At 42.1% G+C, this 24,095-nt stretch overlaps 1 long non-coding RNA gene across 3 annotated transcripts in view; it reads right to left on the bottom strand.

The window, feature by feature from the left end:
* Positions 1 to 11,626, bottom strand: part of LOC117366362 — a 520,534-nt gene extending 508,908 nt beyond the window's left edge. For all 3 annotated transcript variants that reach the window (XR_004540568.1, XR_004540567.1, XR_004540569.1), the window contains exon 1: positions 11,392 to 11,626. This is a non-coding gene — a long non-coding RNA (uncharacterized LOC117366362). The remainder of the gene's footprint in view (positions 1 to 11,391) is intronic.
* Positions 11,627 to 24,095: the final 12,469 nt, after the last annotated feature.

The following is a 24,095-nucleotide window of genomic DNA, read 5'->3' as shown; positions in this document are numbered from 1 at the left end:
CTAATCTAGATATTCTAGACAATATGTATTCACTTTACAGTACAAAATAATCTGTAGAAGGTCATCAAAACAATTTATTATCATTGGGTACATCTAGTAATGCATTTAAAATTGCCTTTTGAATAAATGCATGCTCAAATTTTAATCTAATGCACTCATTATTGATGTGCATTCAATGAGACCTGAGCAAATCACTGTGGAATGTAATAACCTATCATATATAAATCATCTTGTAAAGTGATATCATCCATCCCTATGCAAAAAAAAAAAAGCAAAAAAAAAAAAATACCAATTTTAAGGGTCATACACTGTATTTATAGCAACCTACTAAGGGAAATTATGCTGCATGGATGAAAATGAATATAAATATTGAAAACCCTTTTGTTTTACAGCACCGTGATTATGAAAAGCTTTAGACGAATAGTATGGAGGACAATAATAAGGACTCTGTATTGTAAAACAACTTTAATTTCAGATGTCCTGTACTTTGCAGACAAAGCAACATTTCCCCTGGTTTAACACTTTCAAAGCCATGCTAAAAATAAAATTTTTCCTAAAGTAGGTGAAATCAGTTAGACAGCATAGATCAGATGTCACGAGTATGGCCAATTTTAAAGGAATGACAGTTACCTACTAAGATAAATCATTACCATGGAAATGAACTGTATTTAATAACTCAGCAGTCAAGCAGGATGAAACTTGACTTATTGCACATGTAAGAGATAATTTGTAACACATTGAGCATGCAGAAGAGCACTTGATGTACTCAGACGGGTTCTTATTAAATTGCCTAGAGGTATGCACATACAAAATAGGCAGGTAGCCACATAGGCTTACATGCCAATTATTGCACAAATGTTTAGAATACCATCATAGGAATGTATATAAGTGCATACACATGGTAAAAGTTGAAAATTTGCCTAAGTGCTATTCTTTTTTTCTTTAACTTGAAATTTTATTGGGTTTTAGTGAAATACAAAAAGGAAAAAGGTGTACAAGGGTCATAAGAACAATCAAGGACAATCATATAAAGGCAATATCAAAGAAATCAGGGATTAATGATAATATAATACAGTACGATGGTCAAGCATGTCCAATTATGTTACACAAAAAGGGAAGGTAAAAGTGGTAGGAAGAGAAGACAAGGGGGTGAGGGAGAGAAAAGTAAAAGAAGGGAGAGAAAAGAGTAAAAAGGGAGGGGAGGAGAGGCTAAACGAAGGAAGGAAAGGGTAGAAAAGAAGAAAGAAAATCCCTCAGAGGTCAAGGAAAGAAAGGAGAAGAAGGAGAGAAAGAGAAGAAAAGAAATCTAGAAGAGAGAATCAAAGAAGGTTAAGATAGTCTATGAAGGCAGACCATTTTAGATGAGCCTTGGAAGACATGGGTGTATAAGTGGAAATCAACATTTCACATTTATGTTGAAGAAGCACTGAATGAAACCAAAAATGGATTGAAATAAATTCAAATGACTTCCAATATATAGTTCGCAAGTCTGCCCCACACACACACACACCCCCAGTGCTCATGGACCCCCTCACAACCACAAAGATCAGAATACAAATGTAAACCATCTCCAGAACATCAAGAAAGCCTAGCAGAGCTGCATACAGGTGTTTGAGTAACCTGGTAGGTGTGCTAGTGAACCATAGAGAGGAGTAGTAAGTCCCAAAAGCCAAATGTGCAAAATGTGAGCCTCCCTCCCTCCAAAAAAACCCACTACTCTACTACCATATAGGTGACACCTGCAGCCATAAGGGCTATTCGGGTTGTAGACAGGTGGGTATAGTGGGTTCTGGAGGGGCTCACCATAAACTATATGGGAGTTCTGGTGAGATGTTTATCTCCAAATCTCCAAATGTTTATCTGGCACCCTTTATGTGAAGTTCACAGCAGTATCCTCTAAGTTGCCCCACTGCTCTGTTGCCATATCTGGGTAGCCAGTCCATTATAGGAGTGGCCCCTCCCACATCCAAATGGTCATGCTCTGGGCGTTTGGGAGTTGGACGAAATTTTGGTAGAAAATGTGGTATAAAAATAGACGTCCTGGCGGTCTGGGCGTCCCAATAGCCTGGATGTCCAGAAAGAGGAGTTTGAAGGAAAAAAAAAAAGTTTTCTAAACGTATGTTGGCTTGCCTTTTGAAAATAGGCATTTTCTTACTGCTGACTTTGGACGTCTAGTGCCATACAACCAAATCGGACTTAGAGGTGTGTTTTAAAAATGCCCCTCTCTGTGTATTACTAAAACCTCTAGGAATTATTTGCAGGGACCTTCACCATGATACGGCGAAACACGAAATATGATCGTGTTAGAGGGAGATTAGCTATATTTTTTGAAGATACGTCAATTATATTGAATTTAGAACAAGATGATGAAAACTTAAATATGGATTATGAGGAACTGAAAGATCATTTTGTACCTGGAAGAACATTTTTGGTACTGGCTAGACTCTGGTGCTCCAATGTCTATGACTAGATATTATTTGGGGAACTGATTTTGAATTCAGTAAATATATGCATTATATTACATAGCACATATGAGTGGAATTTGGGTAGGACACACTTAACATGCATTTCCAGCAATTAGGTTCAAGCATTTACATAAGCTTTCTAACTGGCATAAGTACTCGTGCTTAACCATATACATGCATATGTAAGGATTATGCTAATATTCTATAAAGGAAAGTAGGAGCCTACTTTCCTTTACAGCATATGCTCCATCGAAGTGCCTATATATAGATGCACTGTTATAGAACTACTCCCATGGGGGTAATTTTATAAAAGATTTTTAATAAATAATGATCTTTTAATGCAGGGAATTTGAGATTGCTGGACCGTTTCAAGAAGAAAGTATTCCAAGAACCTATGATCTCTGACAGAAAATCATTTAATCAGCTTCATCTGGTACACATCATTTTTCACAAAGTGCAAGTTAACGCTATTTCACTGACTCTTTCTAAGCTTGCCCAAGAGCAGCTAGCTTCAATGCTAGCAGAAGCTCAGGAACATAGTGTAAATCCAATCAGAACTACTTATGATTCTTTTGCAATCTCATCTATTTTTCTGCTTCGTCCAATACAATCTGACATCTAGCATAGCTGCATCTTCAGGCTTGCATGAAGGCATGCATTCCAACTTATGCTCCTTATGCTGGAGACTTGCATTGTGGGGAGAAAGTTAAATGGTGGACATGATTAAAGAGACAAAGAGGATCAAAGTACACAACACAGAATCAGGACAAAATGTCACCAAGGACTATCAAGTGTTGCCCAGTCAACAAGAGATTTATTGATGGACTCGACATGGGCCGTATTTCGGTGTCAAATGCCTGCATCGGGGGTCTTTGATTTGACAGAGGGCACAAATGGACTGAATTTGTCACCATTCAGTTCCAAGGTACACTGCTGTGGAAAAGAGAAGACCTCTTTCATGGATATAACAATACACCGATCTGCTAACGGAATGATCCAACAGGATTCCGCCTCAACATAAGCTACCTCTCTATGGTGACTGAACTAGGGACAAAGAGTCGGTGGCAGTGTACCTCAGAATTAAACGGTGAACTATTCGGTGCACTTGTGCCCTCTCTCAGATCAAAGACCCCCCCACCCCCCCCACTCCCCCGATGGAGGTGTTTGACACCAAAACACAGTCTGTGTCGGGTCCATCAATAGGGGCTTCTTTTACTAAGAAAATGCCTTTTTCTGTCCATCACTTTTGACTAGTCTTTCCTTCATAGAATCATTATTTGTTAGCTATTTTAAGATTTTCTTCAGTTTTTTTGCCATTAACAGATGGAATTTGCTTGTAAAAAAAATGTTTACTCGTTCTATTTCTTCTGTGCATTAACCAACGTGTGCTATCCTGAGTGTGTGATCAAAACCGTTACTTATACCTTTATTAAAATTTGAAAATCTAATAAGTTTTTTTTTTTTAAGTGTATTATTCTTACTCTAGTTCTGGTGTTCCTACAGTTTGTAATTATATTTTCCATTAAAAATCCTAGCATGGGGCCCGCTGCCTGCTAATGAATTATTATATGCCATGTATATTCATGCTCTCTGCTCCTTAGCAAGAGGAAATGTTGCCCTACATCCCCAGTGTCTGTGCTGTGATTAACATCTTTCAAACAGGGTAAGAATTCACCAATTGTTTGGCAGTTAACAAGGAGGGGGGGGGGATGTCAGCTATTCGCCTAGATTCCTAAAAGAGCATCCACCTGAGAGAACAAATGAGCTTGTGTGTTCAATTTTCTGAAATGTATTCTTCAGTCACCTTGTCTAATTTGATTATTTTGTACCAGATGAATATCTGTATTTAGGATACATCTCTTTCAAATGATTCATCACAAGTTAATTAGCAGTAAACAAGCTTTGGGTTTTTCCTCTCTCCCTATGTTCTAGATCAGTGGGTTTCACCATTTTTCAAGTGTGGGGGGGGGGGGGGGAGGCTCACATTGATAGAAAATATTCTGCATAAGATCCAGGATCATAGTCAAACAAAGCTACCAGCAACACTGGGAGAAGGGAGGCCCCTTCCAGCAATACATTCTGCATGAGAGGGTCCTCTTCAATATTGCAAATAGACTAGTTGTTGAGGTGTTTTCCATATAGCACATGTAAAATTGAACAAAGTCTGCATCCCTTTTACTCTTTCTTCTTCTTACATAGCTCACCTCCTTCCACACACTCTCTTCTCAGCTTATCACAACTCATCGCAAACATTCTGCCCTGTAGTACTGTAGACAAGCATTGAAGCCCAGGAACTGTATATAAGCAACCAAATCAAATCTCAAACAAGACGTCTTTATCACAAAATAAAGCCTGTCTTTGTCAGGCTGTCAATTCAAATTTCACAAAGATTATTCAGTATAAACGTGACAGAGGCCTGGTTTCCTAACAGACCTACCAGATCAGCCTGAAAAATAAAAGTCTTCAAAGCAGTCTTTAACATCACATAAAGAAGCCTGTCCTACATTGCAGACTGTAAAGCTTCAAGGTTTTGGGGGGGGGGGGTTATTGTAACATTCCTTAGCAGCCCCAGGGTCTGTCATAGAGGCTCCTTCCTCTTTCTTCTGGGCCTCTCTGACTTTCTCCCACCAGGACCTCTAAAGGAGTGTGAGAAAGCCTAGACAGAAGGGAGGGGTTCCAACCAGGGATCCTCTGTGCATCCCACACCTTTTTTGAATTTTGTTACCATTTTTGTCTCCACCACTTCCCTCTGGAGGACAAGTCTGAGTCAGGCATCGACCACTCTTTCCGTGACAGTGGGGATAGGGCCTAGATAGCTATCCAGTTAACTTAGGATAGTAAAAAGACTGTCCTAAGTTTACCGAATAGCTATCCAAGTATCACCATTGAATATTGTCAGTACCCAGGCAAATCACAGCAACTGCTTTGAGCTCAGATATTACATACTGGTTCACAGATAGGACCCAGCACTGAATACCTTGGCACAGCGGCTTGTGCCAAGACTGTCTCTGGCTGAATATTTCTCCTGTGTGTATAATCTTCCAATTAGATAGCTTTTTATGGTTTGCAAGGAAGAAACAAATATTTAAAAAAGGTCCAGTCAGCATCACTAGTTAACCGAGGAAATGATAGAATCCCAAACACAGTGGAGATGATGGTATGCCGAAGAAATTTCTTTAGTCACACAAATTTGAAGAACATTTCTTTATTTAGAATCCACGTGGCTGTGTTTCGGACATCTGGCCTGCGTCAGGAGTCCAGAGTATTAATGCAGATGTATCAGTAATCCTTGAATATCAAACCTCTTTCAATTAAAACCCTAAAAGCAACATACTGTTGGAACACAACACCATATCTAGTGACAAGTATTGACACTACCGTGTAATTGCACTAATTTGCAAGGAAACAAAGATTCATGGTGGCGGTAAAGAGATAAATGGTAGAATCCACCATTTCAAGTTCCTCCCTGTCATTAATAGCTCAAAACAACAGCATGATATTTACACTAGATACAGTCCTTGGGGTGCTCAGAGCAATATCTTTGAATATTGCTATTTGGAATAGCAGACCATTGCTTCCAAAAGCCAAGTATGTAAATTACCACAATTTTTGCAATAAACTGGTTAAATCCAGGATCTCTTCCGGAGGTATGATGACTAACTTTGAATTATCTCTCAACCTTCAGATGACTTTGAGAAGCACTCATATCTCTGATAAGAGTCAGCTCTATCTGGGAGCCCATCCTGCCTCCTCAGTCTAAAAGGCGAGCCTATTTCTCCTCTAGAGGTCCCTCTACCCCCCGAACTGGCACATATCACCAATATATAGATATACAGTACATACACAAACAGGGTGCCCACAAAAACACTCCTTGATTTTAAATGGTTACAAAACCAACATTTATTGGAATATTCTTTCACCTTTGAGGCTACAGTTTCATCAACTCAAAGTTTCATATGCTATCTGTTGATTACATCCACTCGATGTGCGCTCCACCCGTTACTCGGCAAACATCGATGCGATAATTGAGTTCAGAGCATACTCTCTGAAGCATATCTGGCATGATCGCATTTATAGCTTTAGTGATGCGTTCCTGCAGTTCATCCACAGTTGCGGGTAGTGGAGGTACGTATACTCTGTCTTTCACGTACCCCCAAAGGAAAAAGTCACAAACAGTAATGTCCGGTGATCTCAGGGGCCACTTGAGGAACATCTGTTCATTTTGTCACATTGCATTGTCCGAAGGTTGCACCAATTGCAGCTTATAAGGGCGAAAGTGCAAGCGATTGTGTAAGATCTTGCTTGCTGTGCTTTTTGGGACTTGTATTTGCTGTCATCTTATTTATAAACATATTCCAATAAGTTTTGATTTTGCAACCATTTAAAATCAAGGAGTGTTTTTGTAGGTGCACAGAATTAAGCAGTACCATCTCTTTTTAAGAAACGGAGTTTACTTTTTCCAGGAAACCACAGGGATTCTGCAGTGTATTTGAAAAGCTCAAAAAGTATGCCTGTCAGCCAAACTCTAGCAATAGGTAAAAATTTTCCGATCATGTACATTTAGCTAGCTAGCTATTACAAAATTTAATTACTCCACTTGACATTTTCAAAATTACTTGTGTAGTTCGTAATCGCCCAAAACAGAAGACATTAAGCAGCAGTAAAATCTGACAGATTTCTGAATAGCAATTATAATTGCAACATAGGAAGCTAAAGATGAAAAAAGGGACTATGGTTCTATGAAAGTCTTCTCCCCTCTTACCACAGGGAACCATTTAGAAATTACTGCTATCTTTATAAATATCTTTAATGACAAGATTATCCAAACCAGCCCTGATCCTCGTGCTTCTATCATTTTTTCTGGCTACATTTTTTTCTCCTTCCAGTAGTTTAAGTAAATTATTCACTTCTTACAGTAATGCCCCTAGCTAATTTTCAACCATATGGTACTGGGCTTAAATCAAAACCATTCCGTAAGATTCTAGAGGCTTTGCTTAGCCCAGCCTTTGAAACAGACTTGAATTGAGCTTTCTAGCTCCTTCTTTGCAAATAAATGATAATTGGGGAGAGAGTGCATTGATGGCATAAACTGAGGGACTTTAATCCATGAGATCACTAAGAACAGGAGAATGGTAGTCATTATCCAAAATATATGAGGATCATTTTTAGGGTTGCTGACCCCTAGACCTGCCCCCAGGCCCACCAAGTTCCACCCATCCGTGCCCTGTAATGCCCTAGTCCCACCCCCAGGCCTGCCCTAGCCCCGCCCCACTGCCTGCTCTTGTCAGGCAAGGAGGAAATCCGCACATGCCCAGATGCCACAAGATGATGTCACACGCATGCGTACGACGTGGCGTGGCATCCGCGCATGCATGCATTTCCTCCCTGGCCAACACAATTTGAGGAGGCTTTTCAAAACCCGGACGGACCCCTGGACATGTCCTCAAAAGGAGGATATTTCCCGGGGAAATCCAGACGTCTGGTAACCCTACTTAGTTTGGACATAGATGTGAATCCTTCTTCTGAAATAGGGAAAGCATGTTTATTCTTTGGCCCCACTCTAGTCCCATCCAAGACATGATCGCGCCCCTTCAAGTTGCATATTTCCCATTTTAGTCATGTTTATCCATATCTCCTCCCTCTTCCCTTCTCTTCCATCCAAGTGCACCATTTTTCCCTTTCTTCTAAAGCTGGTGTAACTGCAGATGCCTAAATATTAAGTACTACCCCCCAAAAAAAAGCCCAAAACTTAATCAAGGAGATAAACTGCTAAGAAATAACAAAAATAATCTCCCGCTGAATCAAAACTAAACTAAACTAAGCCTTAAGTTTATATACCGCATCATCTCCACGAAAGTGGAGCTCAACACGGTTTACAAAGTTTAAAAATATAGGAAGAGAGAGGAGAAAGATTTACAAGAGCATGTGAATAGAGGAGGATGTGGACAGGGGAAAGAGATGTTAGAGAAAAGGCAGGTTTTCAGTTGTTTTCTGAAAAGTTGGAGGGAGCCCAAGTTCCGCAGCAGGATAGTGAGATCATTCCAAAGGCCTGTGATTTTGGAGAGAAGGGATTTTCCCAGTTTGCCAGCGTGGAGGATGCCGTGTAGATAGGGGAAGGATAGTTTATATCTATGAGCGGATATGGTGGTGGCAGGCGTCCGGATGAGGAAGGATATAGGGATTAGGGGCGGAAGGATGCCGTGAATGATCTTGAAGGCCAGGCAAAATTAGTTAATCAGTACCTATCTTGCCATCACTAAAAATTGCAAAATGTTTTTTTTTTAATTGTTGTATAAATTTTTTTTTTTAGAAAATAAGAGAGGGTGTCAGTATCAGGGACTTTTTCAAATCTGAGAATCACCACACAGATTCTCATACAATCAGGTGTCCTACAAGTCTGCTCAATTCATCATTTAACGTCCCAATTTTACCTTTTTTTTTTTTTTACCCAAAACTTTGTACTATGATCATCCTTTTCAATAAAATATATGGAATTGTACAAAGTGCACATGAGTGAATAAAAAGAAAGGGGCCATCCACAAATAATCCAGAGTCCCAAAAATCTCAAATGCAAAGAGCCAAGAATAAATCAAATCATAGCTTAAAAATCCAGGTGAGCCCCATTTTGATTCTTCATCAGGGACAAGGTTTCCGTTTACTCTGCATTAAACCGAGCTCCCCTTACAGTGCAGTTTTTCAAGCAGCAGTTCTATCCGCTTGCACTGTTCACATGCCTGGCTGACTTCAAGCAAGGCACCCTCTCTTTGCTTTCTGCAACCTGGGCGAGCTCTTTTGCCTTCTCTCCTTCCACAATTAGCTTCGGCATTTGAGGACTTCACAGAGGTTACCTGATCATGCAGCTGGGTAACCTCCTCTGCTTTCTGCTCCAGGCAGCTTCTAACAATCACAATCTCCTGTGTCTTGGCTTTCAGCCGAGCCTGTAGTTAAACATTCTGGCTCTGGCTCCATCCTCTCTCTTTGCCCAGCTGCTCCTCTCGGTAGATGACGGCAAGCTCTAAGGCACAGATGTCAAAGTCGGTCCTCGAGGGCCAGAATCCAGTCGGGTTTTCAGGATTTCCCCAATGAATCTGCATGAGATCTATTTGCATGCACTGCTTTCAATGCATATTCATTGGGGAAATCCAGAAAATCCGACTGGATTCCGGCCCTCGAGGAGGGACTTTGACACCCCTGCTCTAAGGCGTGGAGCTCCTCCAGCCTTGCTTGGGTTTCTGTTATCTCCCCATTCCCCTCCTGGAACTAGTTATTCTGTTTCTTTACTACCTTAGATTTTTGGTCTAGGACTGTCCAGAGTTTGACATTCTCTGCCTCTTAAGCTCTGCAAAGTGCTTTCATTTTCCTTCACTTTTTCCTTTTGGTTCTGCAACTGGTCTTCCAGCATCAGCAGCTGTCCTTTCTTTCCTTAACTGAACAGCACATTCTGCAGCTAATCTCTGATCCTCCAACAGATCTTCAATATAGTGGTTAGCTGACTCTAGCTCTATAGCTTGATCTTGAGGTGGGCACTGAACCTCTACCTGGTGATCTTTCAGGGTTTCTCTTTCTTCGCATGGCTTAGATAACATGGCAGAAAACTGATTCAATTCTTCAGTCTCCTCCAAATCATCAGGATTGTGGTTTCCCTTCCCCCCTCCCTTTGGACTGTGCTTAAGACTAGCACTTAACCTCTACCTGGGGACCATCCTGGCTCCCCTTTTTCTCCTTAGATTTTTTTCCCCCTTTTTGCTTTTGCAGAACTCCTGGGTTCACAAACTGTTTCCCTCTGTGGCCTAGCTTCTTGGCTCTTTCTTGCTTGATTGCTGACTCCAGGGCACTTAACCTCTTGTGCTTTTCTGGCTTTTGCCAGGATCCTGTTGCAAGAGCAGCCATATGTCCTGCCATTTTTCCCTCCCATATACCCATTTTGAGTCTTTAGATTCTGGCCCTTCACCTGTGTAGCCTGCAGTACCAATTTTTAAAACAGCACTTCACTCCAGGATACCCGCTGTTTTTTTCTCTTTTGCATAGCCTGGAGCACTGCCTTTACCTAACAAGTCCACTCCAGGATTTTCAGCAAATCCTGTTTTATTTTTCTTCTCTGTCAGTGCAATGGTAGCTCTCCAGATGAACTCTAAGAGGTAATTAAGGTAGCTCTTTCACCGCTGAAAATACACCTAAGAGTTGCTAGCTGAGGTATCCACATGGCTTAATTAAGACTGTCGGCACTACACTTTCCTCTTCTCTTCCTTGACTCAAAATGAAAAGAACAGAAAAGAACGCCTGCTTACCCAGCTATCTATTATGAATTCACTCACTAACTTCAGCCAGGGCTTGTCCCCTTGGGCTGTTCCACAAAAAAACCTAACCCCCTATACTAGGGGTGTCAAAGTCCCTCCTCAAGAGCCGCAATCCAGTTGGGTTTTCAGGATTTCCCCAATGATTATGCACGAGATCTATTTGCATGCACTGCTTTCATTGTATGCTAATAGATCTTATACATATTCATTGAGGAAATCCTGAAAACCTGACTGGATTGCGGCCCTCGAAGAGGGACTTTGACACCCCTGCTCTATACTGAGGTCTCCAGTTTCTGGAGGTTCAGAAACAACAGCAACAAAAGAAAGAACTTTCCATATTGAGGCCCCCGCCTCTAATTGTACTTGGGGCAGTCTCTCTGTGTCAGAAACTTTAGATCCCGGTTTTCAGCACCACATGTGACAGAGTCCAGTCCAGACCTTCCTAAAGCCCTGCACACATATATTCAAAACAGCATAGACGCTCAGGGAAGATATAAGGAAACGCTTTTATTTATACAAACTTTTGAGCCTGTTCCCTCATAGGGTTAAGGAAGATAGTTTCTCTGTTCAAATGAACAGTCCCAGCCAAACCCATGAACACAGTCTTCAGAATAATACATTGAGCTCACCTCAGCCAGCCAAGTATCAGCAGTCTCACAATGTAAGTTCCTTCAAACAGTCCTTTCCAGACTTCACTTCCCCGGGTTCCCCGTAATCCACGACTAGGGAACTCTCCTGGAAAGTGTTTCTTGAGGCTGATATCAGCCTCTAGATTTAGAAGCCTCCTTTCACCCTAGGACCTCTGTGAATAAACTCCAGACTGAGGAGCATATGAATCTCCTGCCTGGGTTACACCCCATGACTCAGCAGGGTGGCCTGTTCATGCAGCTCAGCACCACCTGCTGGATGAGCTCTGGGCTACAGAGCCCAGTGCATCCTGGTCCCTGTAGTTTCCACCCTCTGCTGCCCAGTGATATAATGACATCAGCACTGAGGGAGAATCCCTGACTCTTTTACAGTATGTAACATTGAGTGTCACCTAGTTCACGTAAACCTTCCATTCTGTACTGATCTCAATGTAATACCACTATAGCACCCCTTTATCTGCTGATTTTATAATTAAGCAGGAATCAGTACGTAATGAGTTCTTGAAACTCATTTTGGGACATGTTAACATAGTTTTTCAAGTGTTATCCTCCAATCTTTGCATAAGAAGAGCCTTACTGGGTCAGACCAATGGTCCATCAAGCCCAGTAGCCGATTCTCACTGTGGCCAATCTAGTACCTAGCCAAAACCCAAGGAGTAGCAATATTCCATGCTACCGATACAGGGCAAGCAGTGGCTTCCCCCGTGCTACCGATACAGGGCAAGCAGTGGCTTCCCCCGTGTCCTTCTCAGTAACAGATTATGGACTTTTTCTCCAGGAACTTGTCCAAACCTTTCTTAAAAGCCGCTATGCTATCCACTCTTACTACATCCTCTGGCAACGCATTCCAGAGCTTAACTATTCTCTGAATTAAAAAAAAATTTCCTCCAATTATTTTTAAAAGTATTTCCCTGTAACTTCATTGACTGTCCCCTAGTATTAACAAATCTCTGGAGATGGTGATTCTCGAGTCAGTGGGAATGGGAGGAATTAAAGTAGAGGAAGGATGAAAGATGGAAACATTATCACTTCAAGCAATGGAGGAAAAAAATATAACTTAACTTGTAATTTTCTAACAATCCTTGCAATGTCACATTTGGATTTAAATGAATCATGTTTTACTATGGGGATGAATGAAAATCCCCTACTCAAGACAGCCAGTTGGTCCTGGCTCAAGGAAATCCCTGAAAGATTGTTTGTGGTCAATTCTGCTGATCGTATTGGCCTCTTCCACTTCCTTTCGAGCACTTTGAACATTGCCTCTGGCATCCTCGCTGTCTCTGCCCCCAAAATACTCTATCGCATACCGTGAACTGGTGTCTCCCTGGTTGGCAGGAAAGTCTGCTGGTCACAAATTTGAAATTAGGGGGAAAGTTCATTGGTCACAAATTTGAATTGTAGCAGGAAAATCCGTGGGTCACAATTTTAAATTCTGGCAGAAAATTATGTAACAGATCTTAGGCACCAGAATTAAAAATTGTATCCAACTTTCCCACCAAAATTCAAATCTGTGACCAATGGACTTTTCCTTCACAATTCAAATTTGTGACCTATGAACTTTCCTGCCAAAATTCAAATGCATGACCAATGGACTTTTGTAGGGATGGAGATCTGATAAGTTCAGATCCAGGGCATCAGAACACAGGCAGAGTCAGCACACAGGCGGTTCTGGACGCAGGCCAGGTCGGCACACTGACCTAGGCCCTGTGTGTGGATCTAGGCCTGTGTGTAGATGTCATTAGCTTAGAAGCATAATAAATAGGGACTCGGAGCTAGCCTTTACTAGCGCCTCCTCCCGATTCTAAGATTGCGTGTGTGTATGTTTTCTTTGTGGGGCATTCCTATAGACTTTCCTGCCTCAATCACCCCAAACCCCAGCCAATAAGGCTAGAGGACCTACTGCAGACCTCACAGCACACCCTGAAGAAAATCACAGCTTGATGGCTGAATCGTCGGTTCTACCTGCACAGACGCGGTGAGACCTGGAAAACTACAACAATCATAGCACCAGCCACAGAAGCCTAAGAGGATACTTGTAGAATTATCTCCTTTGTTTCAAAGATTAGTCCTCATCCTTACCGTATTGTAAGGAAGAGAGGCACAACTAACAAGAGTCTGCCCTAGAAGCTTCAGTCCCTTTCTTTGAAACAATAGGCCTGCTCTTCCCTCATATTCATGGAGGCAAGTTACTTGTTGTTTTGAATAGAGTATGCATTGACTGTGCCTTTAAGATGAGACTGCTTATGGACTACAAATTAATTTAATAACGTAGTTCTTTTTAATAAGCTGCATCAGAGCATATGTACTGTACACTCTCTGTGATTTATGGGATGCTTTCTATTGATTGCTTGTTTTCTAACCCCCTCTATTACAAAAGTGTGCTAAGCTTTTTAGCGTGCGCTAAATATTATTGCATACTAAACACGTGCTAAACGCTAACACGTGCATGTTAACCTATGGATGCATTAGCAGTTAGCACACGCGTTGATTCAGCGTGCGCTAAATCCATGCTAAAACGCTTAGCGCGCCTTTGTAAAAAGGGGGGTAAGTATGCTAGGCTAACATCCCTCCTTCTACTTTCTGTTCCCTGAAAGCATGGCAGAAGGAGCTTGGGGGTTAGCGCTCTGGGTGTCATTGTATATGATACGATGAAACCTTCCGCCCAATGTGCAGGGGCAGACAAAAAGCAAACAAGATGCAAGGAATTGTTATAAAAGAGTAATTAACAATATAGTTCCTCTGTATCATTCCATGGTGCAACCTCACCTGGAGTATTCCATTCAATTATGGTCCTTATCTCAAGAAAGATATAGCAGAACTAGAAGAGGTTCAAAGAAGAGCGACCAAGATGATAAAAGGGGATGGAACGCCTCTCATACAAGGAAAGACTAAAAAGGTTATGGCTCTTCAGCTTGGAAAAGAGATGGGTGAAGGGAAATATGACTGAAGTCTACAAAATATTGAGTAGTATAGAGTGGATACAAGTGGATCGTTTTTTTACTCCATCAAAAATTACTAAGACAAGGAGACACTCAGTGAAGTTACAGGGAAATACTGTTAACACCAACAGGAGAAAATATTTTTTCACTAAGAGAATAGTTAAACTCTGGAATGCGTTGCCAGAGGTTGTGGTAAGACTGGTTAACATAGCTGGTTTTTAGAAAGGTTTGGACAGTTTCCTGGAGGAAATATCCATGGTCTGTTATTGAGTCAGACATGGGGGAAGCCACTGCTTGCCCTGAATCAGTATCATGAAATGTTGCTACTATTTGGGTTTTGCCAGGTACTACTGACCTGGATCGACCACCGTGAGAACAGGCTTCTGGACTAGATTGACCTCATCAAGGAGAAGAAAAAAGCATTCTTCTCTAACAAACAATCAGGGAAACAGGACTCTAGGGAAGTCTATCTGGCCAAGTCAAAAGCCATCAAAACAGCAGTTAGGGAGGCCAAATTCCGCATGGAGGAGTCTCTAGCGAAGAACATCCAGAAAGGAGATAAATCCTTCTTCAGGTATATCAGTGACAGAAATAAGAACTCAGGCGGGATAATACGTCTTAGGAAACCAGATGGAGACTATGTAGAAGCGGACTCGGAGAAAGCCCAACTGTTAAATGAATACTTCTGCTCAGTCTTCACCCGCGAGGCACCAGGACTCGGCCCTCAGCTACAGACAAGGGTTGACGCAGATGACCCGTTTAGTAATTTCGAGTTTACACCCAGCGGTGTCTACTGCGAGCTGTCAAAGCTTAAGGTTAACAAGGCAATGGGGCCTGACAACCTACACCCCAGGGTGCTCAGGGAGTTGTGTGATATCTTGGCGGAACCGCTATCCGCGCTCTTCAATCTCTCCCTTAGTACGGGTAACGTCCCGTTGGACTGGAAGACGGCTAACGTCATTCCACTCCACAAGAAAGGCTCCAAGATGGAGACAGCAAACTACAGACCGGTGAGTCTCACATCAATAGTGTGCAAACTAATGGAAACTCTAATCAAACACCAATTGGATACGATCCTGAACGAGGAGAATCTACGGTATCCCCATCAACATGGATTTACTAAGGGGAGATCCTGCCAATCCAACCTGATCAGCTTCTTTGAATGGGCGACGAGGAAACTGGATGTTGGGGAGTCCCTTGACATCGTATACCTGGACTTCAGTAAAGCATTCGCAGGTTGCTGAGCAAGATGAGTTCTATAGGATTGGGCGACACATTGACGAAATGGGTTGGGAACTGGCTTGGAGGTAGGCTTCAGAGGGTAGTGGTGAACGGCACCCCCTCCAAAATGACGGAGATAATCAGTGGAGTGCCGCAGGGCTCGGTCCTGGGCCCGATCCTATTCAACATCTTTATAAGAGACTTGGCAGAAGGGCTGCGAGGTAAAATAACATTATTCGCCGATGACGCCAAACTAAGCAATGTAGTGGGCAAAAGCACAACAGACATAAATTCAATGTCCGACAACATGATGCACGACCTACTCCTACTGGAGCTCTGGTCTAGGTCCTGGCAACTCAGCTTCAATGCCAAAAAATGCAAAGTCATGCACCTGGGCAGCCAAAATCCATGCAAGACTTACACCCTTAATGGCGAGATCCTAACAAGAACTGAAGCAGAACGAGACTTAGGAGTGATCGTCAGTGAGAACATGAAGACTGCCAATCAAGTGGAGCAAGCTTCATCCAAGGCAAGGCAAATCATATGTTGCATACGCAGGAGTTTCGTCAGCCGTAAGCCTGAAGTCATTATGCCATTGAATAGATCCATGATGAGGTCCCACCTGGAATACTGTGTGCAATTCTGGAGGCCGCATTACCGTAAGGATGTGCTGAGACTGGAGTCGGTCCAGAGAATGGCCACCCGGATGGTCTCTGGACTCAAGGATCTCCCGTACAAAGAACGGCTGGATAAGTTGAAGCTGTACTCACTCAAGGAACGCAGAGAGAGGGGTGACATGATCGAGACATTCAAGTATCTCACGGGCCGCATCGAGGTGGAAGAAGATATCTTCTTTTTCAAGGGTCCCGTGGCAACAAGGGGGCATCCATGGAAAATCAGGGGCGGGAAAGTGCACGGGGACACCAAGAAATTCTTTTTCACTGAAAGGGTGGTTGATCGCTGGAATAGTCTTCCACTTCAGGTTATTGAGGCCAGCAGCGTGCCTGATATTAAGGCCAAATGGGATAGACACGTGGTATCTATTCACAGAGAAAGGTAGGGGAGGGTCATTGGGGTGGGCAAACTAGATGGGCCATGGCCCTTATCTGCCGTCTATTTCTATGTTTCTATGACCGTTGGTTTGACCCAGTAAGACTTTTCTTATGTTCTTAAAAAGTACAAAAATGAACCATTTTGATTTATTTAAAGGAATCAATGATTCCATCACTTGGGTCTTTAAGATCTTATCAATCCATCATATTTTTAATTAGATATTAAAATTATTGTTATTTAAATCAAACCATAGACAAAAATAGTTTGCAGTACTTTCCTAACCAGCAGTAAGCATAATTCTTAGACATGCAAAATTTTTAGACAGTAGCATTTTCTAAGTTTCAAAATACCAGTGAGACACTCTTTCTAGAAGTATAATTATTTCTAAAAGCATTCACAGATGGCATTTGAGAACATTAGAGAAAATGAAGGTAATTATGTGAATAGGGAAAAAAGCACCAGTATCAAAACATACGATCAACTAGCATCAAATCCTACCAAGTGTAAGATGACAGTCATACCCTTGAGTATTACAAAACACACACATTACTGAATGTTAAATAAATGCATACCCATAAAGCAGAAGTAACAACAGTTGACCTTACATCTCTGGGAGGATTAGGAGAACTTACAAGATTCCCTTTCTGTATACTTATTAAGAACTTTTCAAAGGTTTTTCTGACTGTTCTGATTAAGGGAAGCCATTTAGTGTCAAACCAGCTTTGACATCAATGTGTGTCCAGGTCTCTAAATGCACATTTAGGGGGAAAGATATCAATGTAGGCTACCTTTAAAACGTTGTTTTACTGTAAATTCCCGTTATTAGTAACTAGCCCCTTCCTTTACTAACGCGTAGCGTGGGTTTTAACGCTGGCAGCGGCAGTCACTGCTCCAACGCTCCTAGAATTCCTAGGAGCGTCGGAGCAGTGACTGCCACTGCCGACGCTAAAACCCACACCTGACGTTAGTAAAGGAGGGGGTAGGTCTCATTGCACAAAATGGACCAATCCAAAAATAGCAGCTCGGCAGAAGGGACGGAGTTGGGAGTTGGGAGTTGAAAAGAAGGGCACAGATAGGAGGGACTTACCAGCTGAGCAGAGCTCACGGGGAGATGGGGGGGGGGGGGAAATCATAGGGGGAGATAAGTGAAGAGAGATAGAATGCATTTGTAGGCCAGTAAGAGGAGTTTGAATTGTATTCAGAAATGGATGGGAAGCCATTAAAGTGACCTAAGGTTTTAAGGGGTACTTAAGGTTTTGATGCCTACTGGTGCCTAAGTCCAATTTTGGCTCCACCAGGCAAGAATCTATATAAGGCGCCTAACTCAAAATTGACAGCCACTATGCAATGCATTGTTGCTTGGCGCCTATGTTTAAGGTGCCACTTAGAGAATCAGGGCCTTTATAGTCTTAACTTTGAGAGTTATGCTCCTAAATTGGCCTCTTTGAATATGTTCAGGATATGGATGCCTAAGGGCTCCTTTTACGAAGGCGCGGTGGCGGTTTAACACGCTTAATAGCGCGTGCTAAACCGCAGGCCGCGCTAGCCGCTACCGTCTCCTCTTGAGCAGGCGGTAGTTTTCCGGCTAACGCGGGGGTAGCGCGTGATTAAAGGCGCGCGCGTTAAAGCCGCTACCGCGGCTTCATAAAAGGAGCCCTAAGCGTTTGCTCAAAATTTCACTAAACTTCCACATTTAGGAGCAAAGAGAGTGGGTAGCCATAGAGACAGATTTAGGATGGGGAATTTCTGTAATAATTGTTATACATATGTATTATATACTTTTTTAAATATTATAGTACATAACCATAGAATGATATGTTAAATTTATAGTGTTACATGAAGGAAATTCAAGTGTGTATTTTAGGAGATCGCATTATTCTATATGATACACTTGTTGCATTATGAAAAATGAATAAAAACTTTAAAACAAAAAAAAAAAAAGGATGGGGAAAAAGATTTTCAGCATTGGGTTCTTAAATTAGGCCCTAAATCTAGAGGTGGAGGAGAGATGAAACACTGGCACCCCACCAAGTTGGTGCTCAGGGTGGTCCAGACCCCCCCTCCACCCCCCCCCCCACACACACCCCTTTGCTATGCCACGGCAGGAAGAAAACTCAAATGGGTTATTTTGCTTAAACCATGAAATAAATGACCCTCACACCATGAAAGGGTATGCGGGAGATTAGTCCAGTTTCTCAGATTCCCTACTAACACTTAGCATTGTGCCAAAGAGAGCCTCTTTCTGCAGTTTATAAAGTGGGCATTATTTTTCAGCAGGCCAGTGGCACCCAATGTAACTGTGGCAAAGTCGCCAGTTTAAGAAATGCAGTGTAATCGTAAGAAAAGGTACTGGCCTACAGAAAGGGGTTAGAGAGCTTATTCTCTTTCAGAACAACTTTCTAACCAGTCAGTGTGCTTTTCTTAAGCACTGACCATTGCCAGCTAAATTGGACCCATGTTTGGTCAGCAGCATTGACTGTGCTGGCCAACGGCATTTATGCAGGTTGGACGATATTCAGTCAGGGGCTGCTTAAAGCAATAATGAATATCAGCCAAAGCCCATATAGGGGGATCTGTCTGCCCCACCTCGATTCCAATCAACCATCTTGAAACAACCCAAGAGCATTGGGACTTTTCTGCCCCCCTCACACACACACACACACACACAGACAGACACATAAGACTATATCCCCATCCCATCTGTGTAGTGTGAATTTGAAATACGACCATAGATTTACAGCATTGTCCTTTTAAACCTTCCCAGTACCAGCATTGTCATGAATATTATCACTAAGATTCATGCCAAATTTTCCAAATAATTCTGAGCTGTTGTAAATGTCCATGGTCTCAGAAGGAACTGCCATTACTTATCGGAGCTGGTTTTGAATCTAATCACTCAAAAAGTCTAGCAGCTCAGAAAAGTGCCACCTCCAGCCATCAGGTACCAATGATCTTACTCGCTGGTGATTTTCTTTGTGTCCAGCAATTAGACTTCCTGGATGTCAGTCGCTGATGGCAATATGTCACCTGGTAAACTCACCGAACAGGATTTTGCTTCCCCTGCAGAAAACTGAAAGATATTGGCAGGATAGAAGACATCAATGTAATGGAATGTATCCTAAGCCAGAATTGCCCAATCATTGTGCCATGTACACCGCAAAGGAGTCAACCGATGGGCAGTCATTTTGACATCCAGTCCCAAAACCTTTCTCAAATTTGTTTCAAAGTCTTCAAATTGATACAAACTCACTGAACATTCTTCTGCTTCAATCTCTTCTAAGCACTTTAAGGGGAGAGCCTCAGATCCCCGTGCGCTGCTGATTTCTGCAACTGCACTAGAAAGGGAATGGATCCTCACCGGCTCTTAATCCCCCCTCCTGTCCTGCACGATGCTTCAACTTAGAACATCAAAGATCAAACTACTTAGCTGCAGGACAGGGTGTGTTGGTAGACTTAAGAATGTCACTGCATCCCCACCGGTCCTCGCCGACGTCAAGCTAGCTGCCGTTTCGCCCACAGGCTGCGTCAGGGCTCCGGACCAATGTCTGCAAGAATGAGAATAAAACAGTGGCAGGGAACATGTCTTTGTGCAGAAAAAAACATTCCAATAAAGCTGCTCCTGTTTAAATAGCTGGTGATGTCACTTCCCGTTGTGCACGTTTACAGCTGGCTAACGAGTCTAAAGCCTCGCTTTCATAGCTGGTGCTTAATTCAGAGGTGTTTTCATCTAAAAGCTTTCTTGAAACCAAAATGTGGAACCCTAAAACAGATGTAAGCATAAAGGTTCTACGTATGAAAAAGGAGATTCTACTTGTAAAAATGCTCCAGTCATCCCATAATGATTATTAAAAAAAATAAGTGCCACTCGATATTTTGATTCAATCCATCTGGTTCTTCTGTGTGCAAGCGAAAAATTCATTCTTGCTCTTTCCTCTGTAATACCAATCTCCTGTCCCCTCCTCTTGGTATCGGTGGCACATGGTCAAGGATGGCCTGCCTTGTCATTGTGTTCAACCAATGGTTCCTCTATCCTGTGACATGTTAGATTAATTCGGTGTTCAGTCATCCTCACCCAGAAGGGTCTCGATGTTTGTCCAATATACAACCCCGGACAAGGACATGTAATTCCATAAATTACAAAAGCAGTATCACAGGAAGTCCTATGACGGAGCCAATATGATTTTCGAGTTTGTGGATGTTGAAAAGTGCTACACACCCTATCCTGCAGCTAAGTAGTTTGATTTTTGATCTTTGATGTTCTAAGTTGAAGCATCGTGAGGGACAGGAGGGGGATTAAGAGCTAGTGAGGATTCATTCCTTTTCTAGTGCAGCTGCAGAAATCAGCAGCGCACGGGGATCTGAGGCTCTCTCCTTAATATAATTTAAAGTGCTTAGAAGAGCGAAACGCGTCGGGATGGGGAATCACTCAATACAAAGCTAAGTCGTGAACTTATTATCAACTTATTTATCAACGTATTTATAAACTATTTATTGTACACTTCTCCCTCCGTATTCATGGTTTCAGCATTCGCGGTTTCAATTATTCAGTTTTTAGCTTGCTGGCTCCTCCCACCAAATTATATCAGCTTGCATAGAGAAATTACTGATTCCAAGCGTTTACAGAGAAAATCACTGATTCCCAGCACTTTCTTCACCATGTTTTGCCTCTCCTTCAGGAACAGACCAGGTCTCCCACCATGTTATTTGCGGTTTCACCATATTCACAATGGTTTTTAATAGAAAACAGCGAATAACATATGAAAAAGTTATTCACGGTTTTTCTGTATTTGCGGTTTTGTTAATCCCCTATCACGGCGAATATGGAGGGAGAAGTGTACTGATTTTCTAAATAAAGAAATGAAGAGAACTTTAGGAAAAGTTACTGGTTTTCTAAAAATGAAATAGAGAAAACTTCAGGAAAAGTAAACCAAAAATATTTAAAATTCTGTACTGGGAATGATGAAGATCCATACCGCCCCGAGTTTGTTAAACAGGGTGGAAATCTAAACTCCCTTATACTACTACGCATTGTATTTGAAAAAATATTATAAAAAGTTAAAAAAAAGAAGAGAAGTTAGCGCATTAATAGTTGTGTGTGAAGTTACTATAGAAGAGATTGAAGCAGAAGAATGTTTAGTGAGTTTGTATCAATTTGAAGACTTTGAAACAAATTTGAGAAAGGTATTGGGACTGGATTTTGATTGTGTCTTTCTCATTCCTATATATGATTTTTTTTTTGCTGATACAGTCATTTTGACACCCCATCACCCTCAGGCCAGTCCTGCAAGCTTGGCTGCTCGCGCTACTGAAAAACATTTGCAGATTAAAAAAAATTGCGGCTGTACTCACTTGAGGAAAGAAGAGAACGGAGAGATATGATTGAAACATATAAGTACATCACGGGACGCATCGAGTCAGAAGATGATATCTTCTGGCTCATGGGACCCTCGACCACCAGAGGGCATCCGCTGAAAATCAGGGGAGGGAAGTTTCATGGCGACTCCAGGAAGTACTTCTTCACCGAAAGAGTAGTGGATCATTGGAACAGACTCCCACTCCAGGTGATAAAGGCCAGCAGCGTGACGGATTTTAAGAGAAAATGGGATACTCACGTGGGATCTTTAAGGGAGTAAATTCAGGGGAGGGGATACTTGGAATGGGCAGACTTGGTGGGCTATAGCCCTTTTCTGCTGCTTTTTTCTATGTTTCTATGTTTCTATGACCTGTAAACCTCCCCTTGAAATGAATGTTTAAGGCATTTTTACAGAGCCACTCAGTTGTCATTGTCCAAGATTTACCAATCTTTCCTATATAAAGGACGATGGTCCCTGTGAGGGAATAAATAGCAAACACTGCTGTGCAGTGGTTCAGTAAGTCATAATCTCTGTTGCAAAACATTCTCAACCCCGTGGAAATCACTCCGTTTAGGCTCAGTAGATATATGCTGATTCTCTGCCAAAGACGCTAATCACTAGCAGTAAAGCCACGCTCCCAGATGACCGAAGGATCAGCTGAACTTGGCAGCAGTATTAAACTTCACCTCAGATAATATCTCAAATGCTGCTGTTTTCAAAATCCTTCTTATGTTGTTCAGTAAAGAATTAGGATCAATGATGGCAGCAAACTTCAAGCTTAAGGAGGTTGCTTGGGGACAACCCACAAAAGAGTGCGATAAGGTCACTTTTTTTTTTTTTTACTGAAGCTTAGTAAAAGGGCCCGCACATAACAAACGGAAGAAAAATGTTTTTTGATTTTAGAGATTTATGAAATAGTAAGTTTGATATAAATGTGTTATTCCATACAGTGTAGTAGCATGGTTCCTTTTCTGAGCCCATCCCCCACCATCACTTTTCTGTGGCTCCTTCTCACCGTTTTTCTTTTAATCACAGCTTACTGGGTATGCTAACTTGTATGGCTTTTGACCTGTTAGTTTTTCAATTTTTATGACATTTATCACCTTTTTCACCAACTCATTTTTATTAGTGCCATTTACATCACTGTGTCCTTTTATCACATATCTTTCATACTCTTTGCATGTCAGATATCATTCACAGTTTCACATTTTATCACCACTACTATTCATAACTTACATGCATTCTTAATGTACCCCTCATTATTTATAGGACCCCTGAAGAAGACTTTTTGTCGAAACGCGGACCGTGTTGGGTCCTGTATCCCTAGCGGACTAGGTCCTTTAAGGCTCTTATGTGGATGATTTACTTTTATGTGGATGGAATTATTTTATGTGGATGATTTTAGTGTACCTTTGGAACTTTGATACTTTCAAATAAAGTCCATTTGGGAACATCGTCACTCCACAGAGTTTTTTTGGTTTATTCCATACAGTACACATCTGGATGCACTATAGAAATAAGTGGTTGTAATCCTGCACTAATCAGTACACAGTAATGTAGCTGTGCTAACCAATTGGTACAGATATGCCCACTCTCTGCCCCCAGACTCACCCCTTCAGTGTAAAAGTAAGTCTTCGCACTCCAATCCGTCCAGAATTCGGCTGCACGACTCATATTCCAAGAGAGCCGTTTTACTCACGTTACCCCTCTCCTAAAGACACTTTATTGGCTTCCCATCTGTTTCAGACTACAATTCAAACTCCTCTTACTGACTTACAAATGCACTCACTCAGCTGCCCCTCACTATCTTTCTTCACTTATCTCCCCATGTGCTTCCCCCCCCTCCCCTGTGAGCTCCACTCAGCTGGTAAGTCCCTCATATCTGTGCCCTTCTCTTCAACTGCCAACTCCAGACTACATCCCTTCTGCCGTGCTGCATCGTATGCTTGGAACAAGCTGCCCGAATCCCTACGGCGGGGGCTCAGTCTCTGGCAGTGTTCAAGGCCCAATTAAAAGCCCAACTCTTCGAGAGTGCTTTCGACTCCTAACTCCTCTCACCTTGGGTTCTGCATCCCCAGCCCTATATGTCATGTCTGTCTGTCCAGGTTAGATTGTAAGC

The sequence above is a fragment of the Geotrypetes seraphini genome, chromosome 9, assembly GCF_902459505.1.
Source record: "Geotrypetes seraphini chromosome 9, aGeoSer1.1, whole genome shotgun sequence".
NCBI classification, from domain to species: domain Eukaryota; kingdom Metazoa; phylum Chordata; class Amphibia; order Gymnophiona; family Dermophiidae; genus Geotrypetes; species Geotrypetes seraphini.
This window is presented reverse-complemented; position numbering and strand designations above follow the sequence as displayed.